Source organism: Chroicocephalus ridibundus, chromosome 7, assembly GCF_963924245.1.
Source record: "Chroicocephalus ridibundus chromosome 7, bChrRid1.1, whole genome shotgun sequence".
NCBI classification, from domain to species: Eukaryota; Metazoa; Chordata; class Aves; order Charadriiformes; family Laridae; genus Chroicocephalus; species Chroicocephalus ridibundus.
The window spans coordinates 20,250,471-20,268,644 of record NC_086290.1 but is presented as its reverse complement, the minus strand read 5'-3'; positions in this window follow the sequence as shown (position 1 = coordinate 20,268,644).

Here is an 18,174-nt window from a genome sequence, read left to right as displayed (position 1 = left end):
CTTCCTTGTATATAAACATCTTAACATCAGAGATACGTGCTTCCCTCACCAGTCTCGTCCCCTAATTGAAATAACTTACATGACCTTGTGTCTGGCTAGCTACTCACATCTAAAGCCGTACCTAGTGATGTACTTGTAACTATCGAGATTAGCATGATATATTTTAGAAAATAATAAGTTCTATGACAACTGTTGCTAGCTGGTGCAGAAATTACCTTATTTTGCAGAGCAAAGAATACTGGAACAAAGAGGAATTACCATCTCCTTCTTTGGTAGGTCCACAAAAACTACACCTTTTTAGTAAATAGATGCCTCTAAAGACTTATTTGTCTTTAAGTTAGTTAATTACCTTTCCTCTTTCATTCAAGCTTTACTAGCTGCTATTCTCAGCTAGGTAACAGGTAACAGACTGAAGCACTCTAAATGAAGGCTGCATGTTGCAGAGTTATGAATTAATGCAACCAACGATGAGGGAAAAGTGGTTTCCAATACTGTCACACCAACCTTCCATTACAGAAGTTTGAGGTGACAGTGAATGCAAATTGGACAATAAAACTCAAGTGCTGCAGACCCAACAGACACACGGTCCATAATAGGAGAGTACAGAAATTTCATTTCCACCTAGAGCTTAATGCAATAAAACCCCCTGGTATTATACACTGGTGACTCAGTGTTACAGATGAGGCATTTTCCTTGAAAACATTAAATGGTCGTGATTTTGGTTTGGTCTGTGACCCTGAGGATGACTCCCAGTTACTGCTGGTCAGTTTATTTGCTTGCTTGTTTGTTTGTTGTTTTTGCACATCACTCTAGAGAAGTAGAGGCTTCACAAGAAGAATTAAACTGGCTTGCTTAATTTTTTACTCCTATAGTGTTGCTACTGTAATTCCATAGAGTTCTATTATCTTCTTATGCAGAAGCACATTGTAACTTTTAATTTTCATTGTTTCAGAGGAATAGGTGCATTTAAAAAATAATGATTCTGTTTTCTGCTAACATTAAGGAAAGTTGTGTAACTTCTCATTAGATTCTATGTGAAATATATAGGTTTACCCTTCAGCATAGGGAGAGAGGGGTATCACCGGAACATCCCTCTCCTGTTCTCTCACTCAAGGGAAAGAAAAACTTCTTTTTTTGTATTTTAGGATAGTCCTATTTTAAGAACTAGTCCATGGAGTAAGAGTTTAATGTCATTGCTTCAACCGCGATGCAAAGGGAAACTGGAACATGAAAACAAGCACAAGCAAAAGAAATAATATTCTGGCAGTGGAGCATTTTGGAGTTCATTTTCAACAAGGAACAAATTATCTTGCTCCCCTCACAAAAACTTGTTAAAAACAAACTAGCATCCAGAAAAATAAGCAATAACTCAGATGGGGGGCGGGGGGGCAGCAGGGGCAAACTGGTTCCTGTTTTACTAGGGCCTGCTGCAGGGCCTAGTTATTGAGAAAGCAAAACTCCCACTGAAGTGACCCTCAGGGAGCAGTACAGCAGAGCAGCACTGTAGTCTAGTGTCCAACATGATTATCCTTCTCCCCAACTCCTCTTGCAAGTTTGGAATGAACAATAGAAGGCAGTGCCCCCTCAAAGAGCTGATTTCCAGGGACTGACTGCAAGATTTCAAACAATTTATTATACAGGCTCTATTGTGGATATGACGTACACCTTTCCAACTACAAACACTGAGTCTTGTGAAGGACTCTAGTGTTGCCTAGGAGCAAAGAGAGTACCGCTCTTCTGGAAGGGGCTCCAAAGCAGGAAAGAAAGTAGGAAACAGCATCACTTTAACAACATACATATCCCTCTTACAAAAATGGGAAAAAACCCTAAATATGCCTACTTCCTACTTTCCTTCCTTGCGGAGGAATTGGTAAAGTTTTTCTGACCATGCAATGAGTAGGTTGCTGTTATTCCTAGCGCTGTCAGTCTGGAACCATTCACAGACATCCTATCTCCATTTATCTGAAGACTCTAAACATATATTTTTAAAAAGTTACATCCATTGGCAGTGCAGTGAGCCAAGTTATTACGTATGCCAGTGATCCCAGAAACAAACTGAATTATCATCATTCTGTTTGGTCACCAATATCTCCACAATTCACATTATTAAAATATAGGCCAATATCACATATTGTACACCAAAATAAGCCCTTTGATTTTCTGCAATAAAAAGGTAAATGTGGAACTTTTTTTTTAATTCATACAATACAGATTATGCCCACCTGAAGATCTCAGTTTCCTGACATAATTTCCCCAAATACATATAACATTCTTCAGAGACCAGAAAATAAATTCCTGAAAAGAGGTAAGAAACCCCTCCAGAGCAAACAATGAAGCCTCTTTATTTCAGAGGCCATTTCTATTCCCAAAGGCAATAGGGATTTGATGGACCTGGCAGACTTAATTCCCAAGCCAAATTCCTCTTACAGACAAAACCCTGCTGGCTAAGCCATTCTTTCGTACTCAACGAGCTCCAGCACAGCCTCTGATCCAAAGCTGGCAGTTTGACACAGGAAGAGAAGTGATTTCTCAGGTGAATATGTTGCAAACCATGTCTCCTCTCTAAGCCTCTAGATTTTATTTTTTTTACACACTGAGCAAGAGGAGTAACATCAGTCCCCGTGGTATCTTCTCTGTGCAGGGGAGCAATGACCCATCATTATCTTCTGAGTTTTCACAGAAGAGAAGGAATGGAGCCATTCAAGGGGTATTCTCTCTTGCTGGTAACTACAGATATCTCAACAAAATATTGGAATTGCATGTCTCAAAGGACAGTGGTCAACCAAAAAGAATTTGCATTGTAATTTCCTTTTGATCCATAGCCTGTGCTGCTTCATACCCTGGCTTATAACATGACTTATCAGGCTGACAGAAACATAAAGCCTTAAGTCATTGGAGTGTCTTGTCATGTCTTTTTAGTAAATTTGCTGGAAAAAAATTAATTTATTAGTTCACAGCAATCAAGGAAATCAGCATATAAAGTTATTGTTGCTCCTCAGCTCATTTTTTATCTGCACTAATAGAGAGACATTATATTCATCAGCAGCAATGTACCTTGTTAGCTTTTACTAAGGATCTGGAGGTACCTTGCTGATTTTAAACTGAGAACTGATCCTATGAAAGGTCATCATGAAAGACCAGCTGAAATTCAGGCAAAACTGCATTTGCCCCATGAGATACTATTTGTTTCTATAAGAATGCACAGCTTTGAGATGACATCTGAGCAATTTGATTCGAAACTTCCTCGCAGCAATCACAAACCAACGCAGCTTTCAAATGAGTGGAGGCAAGGAGGATACATGAGTTGTTAGTTTTCCCAAACTATACTGCCATTGGAATTTTTCATACATTAACATGGAGCCATGGTCTACCTTTGACACACAACCCGTCCTTGGACAGATTCTGGGCATTCTCCAGCAATTGTCCCATCTCCAGCCTGTCCCATCTGCACATGGGCCTCCAGCGCAGGGCACCTGCAGTGAGAGGGTCCATCCGTTCTCTACAATCAGCATTGATCAGTGTTTTAACAAGTTCCAAATATGGCTTAGTAATTCCTTTCCATTTTGAACGCCTTTCTCAGCTTGGACTTTCCCTCTAATGTCTTTGTGATTTGTTCTCTTAGCTATCTTTATGGCTATATGTGCTTCATATAAATCCACAATAACATTCCTTTTACTTTCTTCTTTTCATCAGCCAGTAGGGGAATATTTTCTGCTGCTTCCAGAAGGTTTCCTCGTAGCCTTATTCCTAATTGTCTTAATAAAATTTTTTTACTTTACTAATTGTCTTAGTAGAATTAAGGCTGAATTCCCTTAATCTATACTAGTCTTCCTAAAACAGCTTTCCTGTGCCTCTGTATTGTGTCTGATTGGTCATCACAGCTTGTACTTCTCATAAAGTCACTTCAAATGATGAAGTTATGATTTGATGAGGTATTAGTTCCAGGGAAATGGTGATATTGAATCTGTTTGTCCACCATATATATTTATCAGGACAAAGTCAATCACAGTTTTTTAATGGTTACTTGGTACTTCCCAGGTTTATACTTGAAGTTGTTTTGGGTTGGGTTTTTTTGTGTATGTAAAAATTGAGCTACTGAATATAACCAGAGGTTTCAAACCAAAGACAAATGGAAACAAAACTTTGCCACAAAATGGCAGCTAAGAAATTGTACAACTTCTCAATCCCTTACACCAGTAGTTTGCCTAAGAACTGAGTAAAGACCTTCGAATTTAGTACAACATGGTGAATTAGTCTAATACCTAGCCTTTCTCCAATAAAATCTTACTTTTATAAACCAGTAATTGGGCTCCTGAATTACCAGCAGTAATTACCAAGAACTGGCAAACAGCGAATTAATAAGTATCTGTTGTTCAAAGCCTTATTTCTGAGCAAATATGATGCTCAAAAAGCAAGGGCCAAATAGCATTGACTTGAAAAAAGGCATAATGCAGGCAGATGCTGTGCAAGTTTCCCACACACATTTCTGCCAATGAATCTCACTCCTGACCTCAGTACCCCATGCTATTCCAGTTCTGGGCATCTGTTGAGCACAGTCTGTCAACCGTGCTGTGCTGACTGCTTCGCTTTTCTGATGGGAACAAATAGGGACTAGGTGGAAACCGTCAAAATCACATTTCTTGAGATTATGAAAAAATAGCTGCGTCTTGAGGCATTCATTCAAATTATGGATTAGCTTGTATTTTATGCGTAAATTATACCTTGCATATTTAAAAGGAACTCCTAAACAAAAAGTCCTTTGCAGAAAGACAGGTCTACAAAGAGAATGTATTTTGGTTTGTTATTTTGATATATTGTAGGTATCTTTCAATCTTTTACAGCCATAAATTGAATCAAGAGGTTTAAACTGGACACAAGGAGAAAATTTCACCATGAGGATAGCCAGCCACTGGAACAGGTTGCCAGAGTGCAGTCATAGGGGATTTTCAAGACCAGACTGACAAATGGCTGGGCAACTGGTCTGATCTCATAGCTGACCGTGCTTTGGGCAGGGGGTTGGACTAGAAACCTCCTGAGGTTCCTTCACATCTCAATTGTCCTATGATCCTTTTGTGACTTTATTGATGAGAAAGAATGGTTGACAGAGATATCTGTAATACCTGGAATGGATTTGCTGGCCCATGTCCTGTTGTGATTGTTACGAGATACTTAACTGGGTTCATGGGGGAACTTTAAAGGCTGTTTTATTCCAACTAACCCACTCATGCCAGCAAGTTTCTGCTTAGTTCCATTTCTCATTATTGATATAAGAAGGACTTAACAAGTCACAGAGCTGACTGGGAATTTCTGATAAAACTTTTTTGTAGGAAAATACAGAAGTATGTCACTTTCAGTTACATTTTTATTGAGCTATTATAGCACTACAATTACCTAGAGTTAGAAAATAATTTTCTCTCCTAATCATGATTTTCCCAACAAGGTCTTAGTTTCATTCTGTAGAAGTACAAAAGCAAATGAGGAACCATTTTAAATTTTAATGAAGAGAAATGCCCTTCTTCCTAGGAGTTCATCTGCTTCTATACCTAGTGTCTCAGCTAAGTGGTCAGAGTTTCATCCTGTATTACACTACTGTCATCATCAGAAGGTTCACAGGCTTCAGCTTGTCGCAGTCAGCACAGGCAGTTACACTGTAAGTTTCTTGAGGAATTTTCTGCAGTTGAGCTGCAGAGGTAGTTACTGTTGGCTATAGTTTCTCTGGATGGCCTGTGGTTTAATACAGTGACATCTTGCACACAATAAAATTACACTCCATGCACTTTGTTGCAGATTGTTAGGTATAAAACTCAACACAAAGAACATCTATGACCACAGGACCTTGTACCTGATATTATGTGGTTATGATCTTTGCCACGTAACCTGTATATCTGTTCAGGAGTGTTGGTTCATTAACAGTGACTTCACAGTAAAATGATGCTTTTTTTGGTCAATGTTGTGTGCATTCTTCTTAAGCTAAATATATGAAAGATGGTATAGCGAATAGCATCTGAGACCAATAATGTGAATCACTAAGGCATTTTGAAGTACATGCAGGGCATACTTAATTAATCTTGCACTTTTTGATAGCATCTGTTTACTGTGTCACAGAAACAAGTTACTTGCTCATAATGAGCAACTCATAAGTTACTAAAATTTAGTTATGTCTCACAAGCACACGTCTGATACCATAAAACTCAAAATCAACACCACGCAACTGAATTGGGCACCTCTACATCTCTTTCTTTGTTATGATTTCCTGAGGGAACACTTTGTGGTAAAAATACAAATAATGTGTCAAACTAGACAGTAAATTGATTTGTCGTGTCAAGCTCATTTAAACCAACTTTTCTACTACAATATTCATGCAATTTTGTGCAGTTTTTTATACCTAAATCATAATTTAAATTATAATTTAGCCAAATTTAGAGGGAAATTGGCTGGCCGTGCATCAGGTTACATACTCATCGAAGCTGAGGTCCCTGTTCCATGGAATTCAACACAAGCAGAATTCAACCCTAAGAATTTAATTCAAACCTTTTTCAAAAACAAAAAAGTCAAGAGTCTTTGGAAAGTCCATAGAAGTGGATACTTGTGTGATGCAAGCTAGTATCAATTAAGTTTTGTCAAGATACAGCAGATTCTGAAATCTGAGCATATAATTTGAGCAAATATAAATTTTCTGCATGTACATATTTCCTCCCCCTGCCCACACACAAATTATTGGAAAGACTGTATGTGTTATGTTTAAAAGCAGAGTTGTATCTATTACATGATTTTATCCATAGTTGCATCCTAATACAAATAACCATTTTGATTTCATACCCCCAGGCAAATGCATTTAACTGCAGTGCACTGGCTGAGAGCTCCGTTATGCATTCTGTACTAGGATATAAGGTTTTTAAGAATATACAAAGTGTTCACTTGTGGATTTAATCATGGCAGTGTGCCTGGGAGCAGCATTGCAGCCTCTCCAGAGCAAACTTAAATGATTTAGTGTAAAATTTTGACTATAGCACAAATGAAAACTAGGAGAAAAATGTCAATAAAATTGCAAGGGAGAAGTAGAGACCCTTATAGCACTTTGAAACATTAGCACTCTTATTCAGAAGAAATTGCAGTATATGCACACTTCTGCAGCATGAAAGGTCATGAATCTGCCTTCCACACTCAGTTGAGCTATTATATTAAATAAGAAAATTCACCCTGGCAGCAGTTGTACTTGTGTACATCCCTGCGTGCTTCCCCAAGGGAATATTGGGAGAGTGGATGGCTGTAATACATTCTCCCTCACCCATGTACCCTTGCTAATCACAGCCGTTATTTGCCAAGAAAACAAACAAAGTTGTATTCTTCAGTAATCTCAGAAGTATTTTGAGAATGCCAAAAGTAATGCCAAACTGAGTTGAAGTTGCGATTACATACTCCCTCAACCAGGATGCAAATTTACAGGCACTTATACCTGGATATGTATCTGAGCCCTAATACTTAAACTCAATGCACGTACTAGTTCTCTGGCATGCCTATGCTGATGCCCATCTGCTAGAGTGGCATTGTGCCACTCGCAAGGTAATAACACAATTTCAACTGGAGATAGTTGCCAAACACAAACAGGTTTGTAAGTTGAGCCTTCAAAACGCAGTGCTGTGAAAGATCTTTCCTTGTAAGATCCTCTTGGGAAAACACCCATTGTATTATGCCTATATGCATGTCTTTGAGTACTCAATGTCACATCTTTTGACATCAAATATAGGATACACACAATGGAATGCTATTGTTATCCCCAAACATGCAACATTTGTTCTAGGCAGTTGGTAAGGCTGAAGAGACAAGTCATAGAATCTCAGAAGCAATTAAGATGACAGTAATAACAATAATACAGAAATAATAATTAGTGGTAGTAGCCTTACAACAACTGCATTGCTAGCTGCTCTTAAATACAGAGGAAGTTACATTGCATGTCAAGGAATTAAAAAAACTGGATATTCATTACCCATTCTTAGCTGGTCTTGTATCTGTTGAATTTTTACTGTAATGAATCTTAAACGGTAATAAGGGAAAATTCAGTAATTTCTGGCTGAACCTACAGGCTGGCTGACGTTGGAAGGCACCTCTGGAGATTATCTAGTCAAACGCCTTTGGTCGAAGGATGGTCAGCTTGAGCCAGTTGCTAAGGGGTGTATCATGCTGGGTTTTGACTGTCTCCAAGGACGGAGACTTTGCAGCCTCTCTGTACGACCTGCTTCAGTGTTTGACTACCCTCACAGTAAAAAAGTGAGGTTTTATGTTTAAATAAACTTGCATTTCAGTTTGTGCCCATTGCCTCTTGTTCTTCCACCAAATATCACTGGCTCCATCTTCTTTTTGCTCCCCTCTTAAGGTATTTATACAGACTGATAAGACCCCCCTGAGCATTCTTTTATCCAGGCTGAACACCCACAGCTTGCTCAGCCTCTTCTCATGTGAAAGATGCTCCAGTGCCTTAAGCACCTTCTTGGCCCCTTGCTGGACTAGCTTCAGTAAGTCTATATCTTTCTTGTACTGGGAAGACCAGGAATTGACCCAGCGCTCCAGATGTTTCTCACCAGGGCTGAGTAGAGGTGAAGGATCACCTCTCTCAACATGCTGGCAACACTCTTCCTAATGGAGCCTGAGATGCTGTTGCTGTTCTTTGCCATGAGGCCACATTGCTGGTTCATGTTCAACTTGCTGTCCACCAGGGCCCCCCAAGTCCTTTTCTGCAGAGCAGCTTTCCAGCCGGTTAGGCCCTAGCGTGTACTACTGCATGGAATTACACCTTCCCAGATGCAGGACTTCACATTTCCCTTTGTTGAACTTATTTGGATTCCTGTTGGTCTATTTCTGTAGCCAGTTAAGGTCCCTCTGAATGGCAGCACAGCCATCTGGTTTATCAGCAATTCCTCACAGTTTTTTATCCTCTGCAAACTTGATGAGTTCCACTCTGTTCCATTGTCCTAAGTTAAGATAAATAATATGTATTGCTCTTCCACCATCCACTGAGCTGGTCATTTCATTATAGAATGCTATCAAGTTTGTCAGGCATGATATCTCCTTTGCAAATACACTGTTTACTCCAAATCACCTTATTCTTAATGTGTCTGGATATGGTTTCTGGATACATTCTGTTTACTCTGAATCACCTCCTTGTTCTTAATGTGTCTGGAAATGGTTCCTGAGATTATTTGCTCCATCATTTTCCCAGGGACCAAGGTGAGGATGACTGCCCTGTAGTTCTGCAAATCCTCCTTCTTGAAGATAAGTGACATTTGCTTTCTTCTGATCCTCAGGAACCTCCCTTGATCACCATGACCTTTCTAAGATAATTGAGAGTGGCCTCACAATGACGTCAGCCAGGTCCTTCAACGCTCATAGGGGCATTCCATCAGGTCCTATGGACTTATTTATGTCCAATTTGTTTAAATGTTCCCTAACATTATCCTCTGATATACAGGGTAAGTCTTCATTTCTCCAGATGTTCCCACTGGTCCCAGTCTTACCTGGGGGAAGCATATTTGTCTGGGTTGCATCGGAGACCATCATTCTTGGGTTGGATCTTGCAGAGAGTAGTTCAACTTACCGGAAATATGATGGATGATGAAATAGAAAAATATTTTCAGAGCTCAAAAATACTGTCAAGCCCATAATTATGAGAGAGACCTTGTGCTCATCTCCAGTTTTGTGTAACCTTTTTCTCAAAATTTATTTTAAAATACAATCTATTCTTTTAAAGCATGTTAGTTTGCAGTATATGCTATTTTAGATTGCAAAAATGACTATAAATGTTGGCAAGATTATATCAAATGATAATAATATTATAAATATAAATGTGTAGAAAGTTATGAAAGTGAAAGTGATTGTCTCAACTACTAGATAACCAGCTAGTTATCTCTCTAGCTGATTTTTAGATACAGTCACACGCTTAGTCTTTCCTTGCAGCTGCTCCTTTGGTTAATTGTGCCTCCTATAAAATTAAAGGTTACTAGTAAAAAGTATGGGGGGAAAAGAGAAGCAGAAGCTGGATTCTCTCTAGTGCCGAATGTATAATAACTGCTAAAGACAATGAGAAGTAAGGAGTTCCATTTTTTTCAGGATCAAGTCCTATCTGCCACGTTCTGATCTTTCTCAATCATCCTTATCGCTCATGGTTGTAATATTCTTTTATCCTATATAAACTTCAGACTTTCAAAACAAACTCAATGAGGCACAGAAGACTGTGATGAAATGAGCTATGCTGTTCATAAAAAGATGAGTTGACAGAGTGAGCAAACTTGTCTACTCATTTGGAATCTACCCCAGTGGTTTCAAGTTTGTGAATGTTATCCTTTCACAAGTCTTCTCCAAAGCTAGTTTTTGCAAGCTGATTCAGGACTTAAAAAAACTTATTTTACTTAATTTAAGTGAAAATTAAAGACAAATGTGTATTTAGACCTTGGTAGCCATAAAACATGAAAGGGTGTTATAAATTTGTACTTGTGTATGCATCTGCCTCACTAAAATTCAAGCCACAGACCATTTAGTAACATTGCATCCTTTGCTTTTTACTTCATGAAGAAATTTTATGTTTTGAGAGAAGACACAGGATATGCACGTTTCCTTGCATAACCTTTAATGAGGTTTCTAACCAGTGGGGTTCTTTTAGATACTGGCAAGCAAAAGCAGAATTCAAGACTTTTCTACAGTTTTGGTCAAGAAAACATTGTTGTTTGTTCATGGCTCCATCAAAAAACACATACTTTACGGAAAAAAAAAATCTGTGACGAGGAAAGAGTTACACTGGCCTGAACTAAGGGCTGAGCAGGGCTTGGGAGCAGGAGCCCCTCACCATATGCAATAACTGGCTCTCCAGAGCCAGAGAAGGCAAGACTTCTGCATTCTTTGTGGGGAACTGGGTATAGGCCCTTGATCCAGTGATTATAAAAGGAGGCTACTGAACACATTTCTGATAGTGGCAACTTTAGATCATTGCAAAGCAAGTGAAAAAAAATTATTTTCAAATAAGAAGTACAGAAAAATAACAAATTGGTTTGTTTCTATATGCAAAATTTTACAAAATTCCAAGATATTCTTGCATATTAAATTTATTTAAATGAAGGAGAGAAGGTAAATTTGAAGTAAATGATATACAAAGGGTGGATTTCGCCCAGCTTCTTGGATCTGTAGACCTGGTCTAACCCAGATGATATCTCACATTCCTTTGTATAACTTGGGTATTATTTGTATATTCTGTAACCTATCTAGAAGGAAAATTAGAAAGAGGATTGTGAAGGATTCTGATTAATTCAAACTACCATGTCAAATCATTAAACAGTGGCTAGTTTGGCAGGGGTCCAAAACAAGGATTCTGCAAAGTTCTTACTAGTACTTAAAATGGAAGAAAGGCATTAAGAGAGAGAGGAAATTAGTCTGGGATAAAAGGAAGGCGGAGGGGTGGGGGTGGGGGGGAATGATGGAAAGGTTAAAAGAAAGGGAAAAATGTGATGGAAAATTATTTTGTTTAAAAGCTGGCATTTGGTATTTTCAAAGGGCAAAATGTGTTTTTTGTTTTATGACAAATGAATGTAAAAATGTGCATGCCTTGTGGCCTAGAGGACAAAACAGTAGGATCAATGTTCTTTTTGTACTCTATGAAGCTTGAGATTAAAGTCCCCACTGATAAACTGAACATTCTTTAAAAGTGACCAGAAGCAAACAGTGTCTGTTTGCTGCTACTTTATTAGAAAGATACCACTGAGAATAGCTAAGAATACTATTTGATCTTAAACAGGTTGACCAAATTATTGCAGTTGGCTCCAGTACATGAGATGCTTTCTGCAAATTATTGTTTCTGGTTATAAACCTTTATAATATCTCAGAATGAATTATGTATGTATTTCATGTTTTCTTTTCTTTTATCAGCCTTGATGTTCTCATTTCAAGTTTCACCCTAGCCTCCTAATAATGCAATATTGAGGCCATTCAGACACTAATTATGCCTCCATGGCTTTCTTGAAATGACTAAATCAGCATCAGTTCTATAATTATCATTAGCAAGTTTGTATCCGTGCCTCACATCACATGAAAAGCACAACTTTAAATGATTTATGAATATATGCATCTATAACATCGAATGTGCACTTTCTAATAGTATATATACAAGAGGCGTAGAGATACTTCAGACGACTGCGCACCTGTATATGTGTTCTCATCTTATGTTCACTGAACTCTGCTGTGTATCTTAAAAAACACAGCCTGATTGTATAAAAGCTAATACAATACTGTTTTCTTAATAGAGAGATGTATGTATGAGATACACTCATTATGTGTATATTTAAGCATGCTGACCATTTAAATAGTACAAAAAGTAAGAAAGTGTTCATCAAGACTGGTTTTCAGACTTGATGTTTTCCTAATTTTCTTTGTGTTTATATACAAACCTAGCAAGAATGACTGACAGGACAGAAAGAAGTGTACAAATGCAATTCTTCTATATTTTCATTGTTTCTCCCTTTGAATTATTGATGTTGCCAGTAGTCATTTGTCAAGAAAACAAATCAAGATATATATACTATAGTGTTGCACTTCTGTATGTTTGTAAACTGTTTGCTCTGCATATGCTTATATTTTAAGCAAAAGCAAAAAAATAAGGAGAATAATATAAAATAAATTATTTTCCTAATCTTTTAATAATAAAGACATGAAGAATAATGAATGTCCAACATAAAAATAGTACAGAAAGAGAGCTTGTAGACATCTTTGAATCAATTATACCCTACAGAATCATCTGCACACTTGGGAGCTGAGAAACATAAGTAGACATATGCAACACAGCATCTTGTGAGGTGGTACAGTACCTCACAGCCCAGTTTGGTCTCTGATAACAACCAATTTCTGAATTTCTTTCCTCCCTCCTCTCCTCCCTCCCAGTACAGATTCTTTGTTTTGTATGAAAAGTTGTGCTGATCACTGATATTTTATGACCTACATTATTACCCTCTAGGTAGCACAATGATAGTGCCAAACTAATTATTGCATTGTCTAATTTTAAATCCAGGTCTAGCGAGATTAACAACTTGCACATTAATTCTGAGCATCAACAGTGCACCTAACATAATGCAGTTTAAAATGAAAGAAGCCTGCTCTGAAAACTTTTATATACTTTCGTCTGGATCATCTGCTAATGTAAATTACCACAGCTCCATTGACTTCAATGGAATTATGCCAATCTTCCCAACTGGATGGTTTGGCCTTTTTTTTATTCAGGAAATGTTTCTGGTTTGAGCCATGTGAATGTCAAAGGGGAAAACACTGATTCCACTTATAAATGTAAGATCTCATTTATGTAAACCCGGAACATATCTGTTAAACTCAATGGATTAATTCCAGATTTTCATCCCTGTAAATGAGATCAGAATTGGCTTGGAATGTGCTTTTTGGTTCCCCTATCCCCTCCCCCTTCACAAACACTCTCAGTATAGAGAAGGATTTTTCAGTTCTTCCTAATTAAGATTTGAAAAAAAAAATAGAGAAAGAAGGACATTCACAGTCATGGAAAGTGTGAAAACTACTTTGTAGATAGGTAGAGAACCAGACTTGGCAGTGTGTCCTTACTTGCTGTTTCACCCTGCTAATTTTTGTGAAGAAACTTATGTGTTGGAAAAACATAGAAGCTCCCTGTATCTGAGTGCTGTCAACAGTCAGGCAAAATTAGATCTAAAATGTAGCTTCTGATCCTAAAAACATATTAATTTCATATTATTGAAGAAAGAAATGGGTCCTGGAGAATGGACATGCAATGGAGAATGAACCATGTCCATTTAGCCAGAAAATGAAATAATGAAGTGTGTAGCACAGTGGATATAAAGTTTCATTTTAGATTGAAAAGCTGTGACCGAATTGAAAAGATTCTTAGACTATTTTTCTGTCCTTTCAGTTGCATGGAAAGAAGAAATGTCATCAGCAATGCCCCTCCCCACCTCTTTGGCATAATAACTGGCAGAAAACATTTAATAAAAACATTTAATTCAGAGTATTAGATCCCTAGAAACAGAATGCCGGATACGCAAGGTTGTGGTACAAATAGCATCCTCTGCGTGGCTGCTGAGGGGCTGTGTTGACTCCTGTGATAATATTGTATGGTACTTTGACTCATGTTTAATTCTGATTAAGTTGTGCAATTGTATCAATTTAAGGTCAAGGTCTTGAATAAATTCTTTTGTGAGAACTATTAGCAGGTCTTTTAAAATTAAAAAGACCCATGTGCCTAATGGTCTTATGAGAATAGAATTACAAACGATGATCTTTAAAATAAATTGTAATTTTATGGATACTTATTAAGAGAATTTATTGTATTGGTAATTTTCTATATCGTAAGTACTGCTGCCAGTTTAGTGACTTGTAACAGAAGAAAAGAATGCAGTAGCTACTTATTACCATATATTTGTCCTTGCCTTTGGTACTGTTGATTTGAAGTGGAAAGAAGGTTTCTACAGGATATTTAAGGTTTGTGATCTCTTACGGTGCAGTAAGGATGACCTGCAAGTTGTCATGCTCTGGCTCTGATCCAGCAAAGCACTTAAGTGTGTGCTTAACTTTGGGCATTCAAGTTCCATTTACTGTAATGTGATTACTCGTGTGCACAAAATTAAGCACACACTTAAGTGCCTTGTTGATTGCAGCCAATGCTGTGCATTTAGCAAATTTGAGCTTTCTAAGGAAGTTAGAAGAAAGTACAAGTTAGCAAGATTTAGTTATTACATTACAGGCAGTAGGGAAGGATGCTCTCATTAATAGCACCAAACCCAACTGTATTAATTTACTTTATTAACAACTTTGCCTCCTAAGTGAGACATTATGTTTCTTGCAATGGAAGAATGTCATATGTAGAACAGCTGTGTTGCTCAGATTATCTGAATAGAGATGTTTGAAGTCTAAATAGTTTTTCTCTTTTTTTTCTCTTCAAAAATGTAAGGTATACTTGTCTGACGTGTTGGTACTTCTGCATGTTGAAAAGGTATTTTATTTTGGATATTTGATTAAGGCTCATAAACACTACATTCCTCAAGATGAATCTCTAGCAAGAATAGTTAAAAATGTTTCACTTGTTTGAAAAGCTTTAGAGAATGAAAAGCTTTAGAAATGACTGCACAGATAGACTGATAAAGTTGCTTCATGACTTAAATACACCTACATCAGCACTAAAGACAATGTTTAAAACAGTAAGTCATAAACATTGTCTTAATTTTACTATAAAAAGAATTTTATTCTGTGAAGATCAATAACATAGTGTAGGAGTGTTACTTAGAGCAAGATATTTGTCTAAGAGTAAAGGAACTTTTACTCATCAAAAGAGAAACAGTGGGTAAAGTCTGCTCCTAAAGCAACAGCAAATAAAGGCTTGTGGGTACTTTATCGGACATGCAGATCCTATAGCATGTAACCTATTAGGTAAACTTTCTTCTGTGCGTATATGCGATTTTGAGCAATACCAGTGTTCAGCTAAATTTTTTTCTCCCCTTTGATTCCAAAGTTAATTTCATTTGTAGGGTAGATGCGAGATTTTATTATGTGCATTTGGAGATGAGATACAAAATGTTTCTGAGAAGAGCATATAAAGTGCTTGGAAAAAGCACTTGGGAAAAAATTGCAATTTTGTAAGCATACTGTTGTTTAATTTTCACCATTCCACTTCCCCTCCAAAATAAAGTGTTTTTTTCTTTCCAGGCCTTGACTAAATCAAGTCATTAAGTATTAAGCGCTAAGTAAAATAATTTTTTGTTATTGGTAATCATTAATTGTAGGGTCTTCCAGTGGAATACTTAAAGTCAAGGTTTCATAGTAAGAACCTTCTTCTAGTTGCTTGTAACTTTGTCAAACATAAACCACTGGGCAGCAATTTTCATGCCAAATATCTGCCTTGGGCTATTTTTTCAAAACTTTCAGCAAATATGGTCAGCTGTTTCTCCGAATGCACTGAGGGAAAATCTGTTTTGCTCATGTTAAGAAATTTTTGAAATATTTTGTTGACTACTGCATGTAGTGGGACTTAGAGCTTGGGAAGGGATATTCCTCTTTCACCAGCCTATGAAGGTCTTCCTCAGTCTGGAGAAATCTGATCCTCTGTAAAATTGTTTGCATATTTCACTTACCAGCTTCTTCAAAGATTCTGTCTGCAGTGGATGTATTCTTTCCTGGGGCTTGCAGATCTGAGCAGGACTTGCTCTCAGATTTCTCTTTTCAATTGCCAGTGGTGCTAAATACAAAGAGAATAAAGGTGTCTGTCAGATGTTCTCGGCCTTCTTCCTGCAAATCACCGGGCAACACAGAATAAGAAGCAGTTTGACCAGAATGCAGAAAAGGGATACCATCAAGGAAGGGGAAAAAAACCCAAAGGAAAGTGTGTTTGGGCAGAGGAAAAAGGCACAAGTCAAACGTCATAAAATGTGACGATGGTTATTAGGACAAGGACTTATGAGTGGGACTGGTACTAGATAGGGGGGGCGAATGGGAAGGATTGGGATTGAGATAAGGAATCAGGGAGGGAATGAGAAAGATGCTGGCACCAAGGCCAAGATAGTAGTTGTAAGGGAAAAAAGGAGTTAGAGACAGGAAAAAGAGAAATAATGTGTTTGTAATTGTCTGTGCCTTGGTATTCCATTGTCACTGTCAAATGTCTCTGAATCCTACTGGCCTCATGTGGGCACCTCATCCTCCTCTACTCAAATGAGGAGAGGCTATTTTAAATGAGGAGAACAAGTTATTAATGTATTTGTTAAGGAAAACGACAGGGATTCGTGTGGTTCTTAACCAGCTGATGAACAACACAGTAAAAAATAAAAGAAGACAGAGAACAAAAACCCTAAAAACATTCAACTCCTTCCTACAGTTTCCCAAGAGGGACTTTCTGTACTAAAGTTTGCTTAAAAAAAAATGGAGAAATTGTATTAAAAATGCATTTGCTACCAAAGTAAAAATATTAAGCACTCAAAATTCAAGAAATGCCAGAAGGCATAGGTCTTGTCAGATGTTTATGTGACAAACATCTATATATTGTTCTGTTATACAGGCACTTGCTAAATGAATATTTTTGTTGGATATTGTGAACAATTTCTCCTCTAGGACTAAAATGGAAAATGGAAGTGACTTCAGAGGCCAATAGCTTTGTGATGCCAAAAGCATCAAGTATTCAGCAAGATTGTAGAGAATGACCAATAAGTGGCTTGGCTAGAAGTTTGCAGACGACACCAAGTTAGGTGGGAGTGTTGATCTGCTTGAGGGTAGAAAGGCGCTACAGAGGGACCTGGACAGGCTGAATCGATGGGCCAAGGCCAATTGTGTGAGGTTTAATGAGTCCAAATGCCGGGTCCTGCATTTCGGTCACAACAACCCCAAGCAACGCTACAGGCTTGGGGAAGAGTGGCTGGAAAGCTGCCCAGCAGAAAAGGACCTGGGGGTGCTGGTGGACGGCCAGCTTAACATGAGCCAGCAGAGTGCCCAGGTGGTCAAGAAGGCCAGTAGCATTCTGGCTTGTATGAGGAATAGCGTGGCCAGCAGGAGCAGGGAAGTGACCGTGCCTCTGTACTCGGCACTGGTGAGGCCTCACCTCGAGTCCTGTGTTCAATTCTGGGCCCCTCTGTACAACAGGGACATTGAAGTGCTGGAGCGTGTCCAGAGGAGAGCTGCCAGGCTGGTGAGGGGTCTGGAGACCAGGTCATATGAGGAGAGGCTGAGGGAGCTGGGCATGTTTAGCTTGGAGAAGAGGAGGCTGAGGGGGGACCTCATTGCTCTCTACAACTACCTGAAAGGAGGTTGTAGAGAGGTGGGTGTTGGCCTCTTGTCCCAAGTGAATAATGACAGGACCAGAGGAAATGGTCTGAAGTTGCGGCAGGGGAGGTTTAGATTAGGTATTAGGAAGAATTACTTTACTGAAAGAGTGGTCAGGCACTGGAACAGCCTGCCCAGGGAGGTGGCTGAGTCACCATCCCTAGAGGTATTTAAGAAACGTCTAGATGTGGCACTTCAGGGCATGCTCTAGTGGCAGAGATTGCAGGGGTTTTGTGTGTGTATGGTTGGACTCAATGATCTCAAAGGTCCTTTCCAACCATGAAGATTCTATGATTCTAGAAATCTCACTGAAATCAAGGCAACCCCATCCCCATTCCACAGAAGTGGAAACAGACAAAC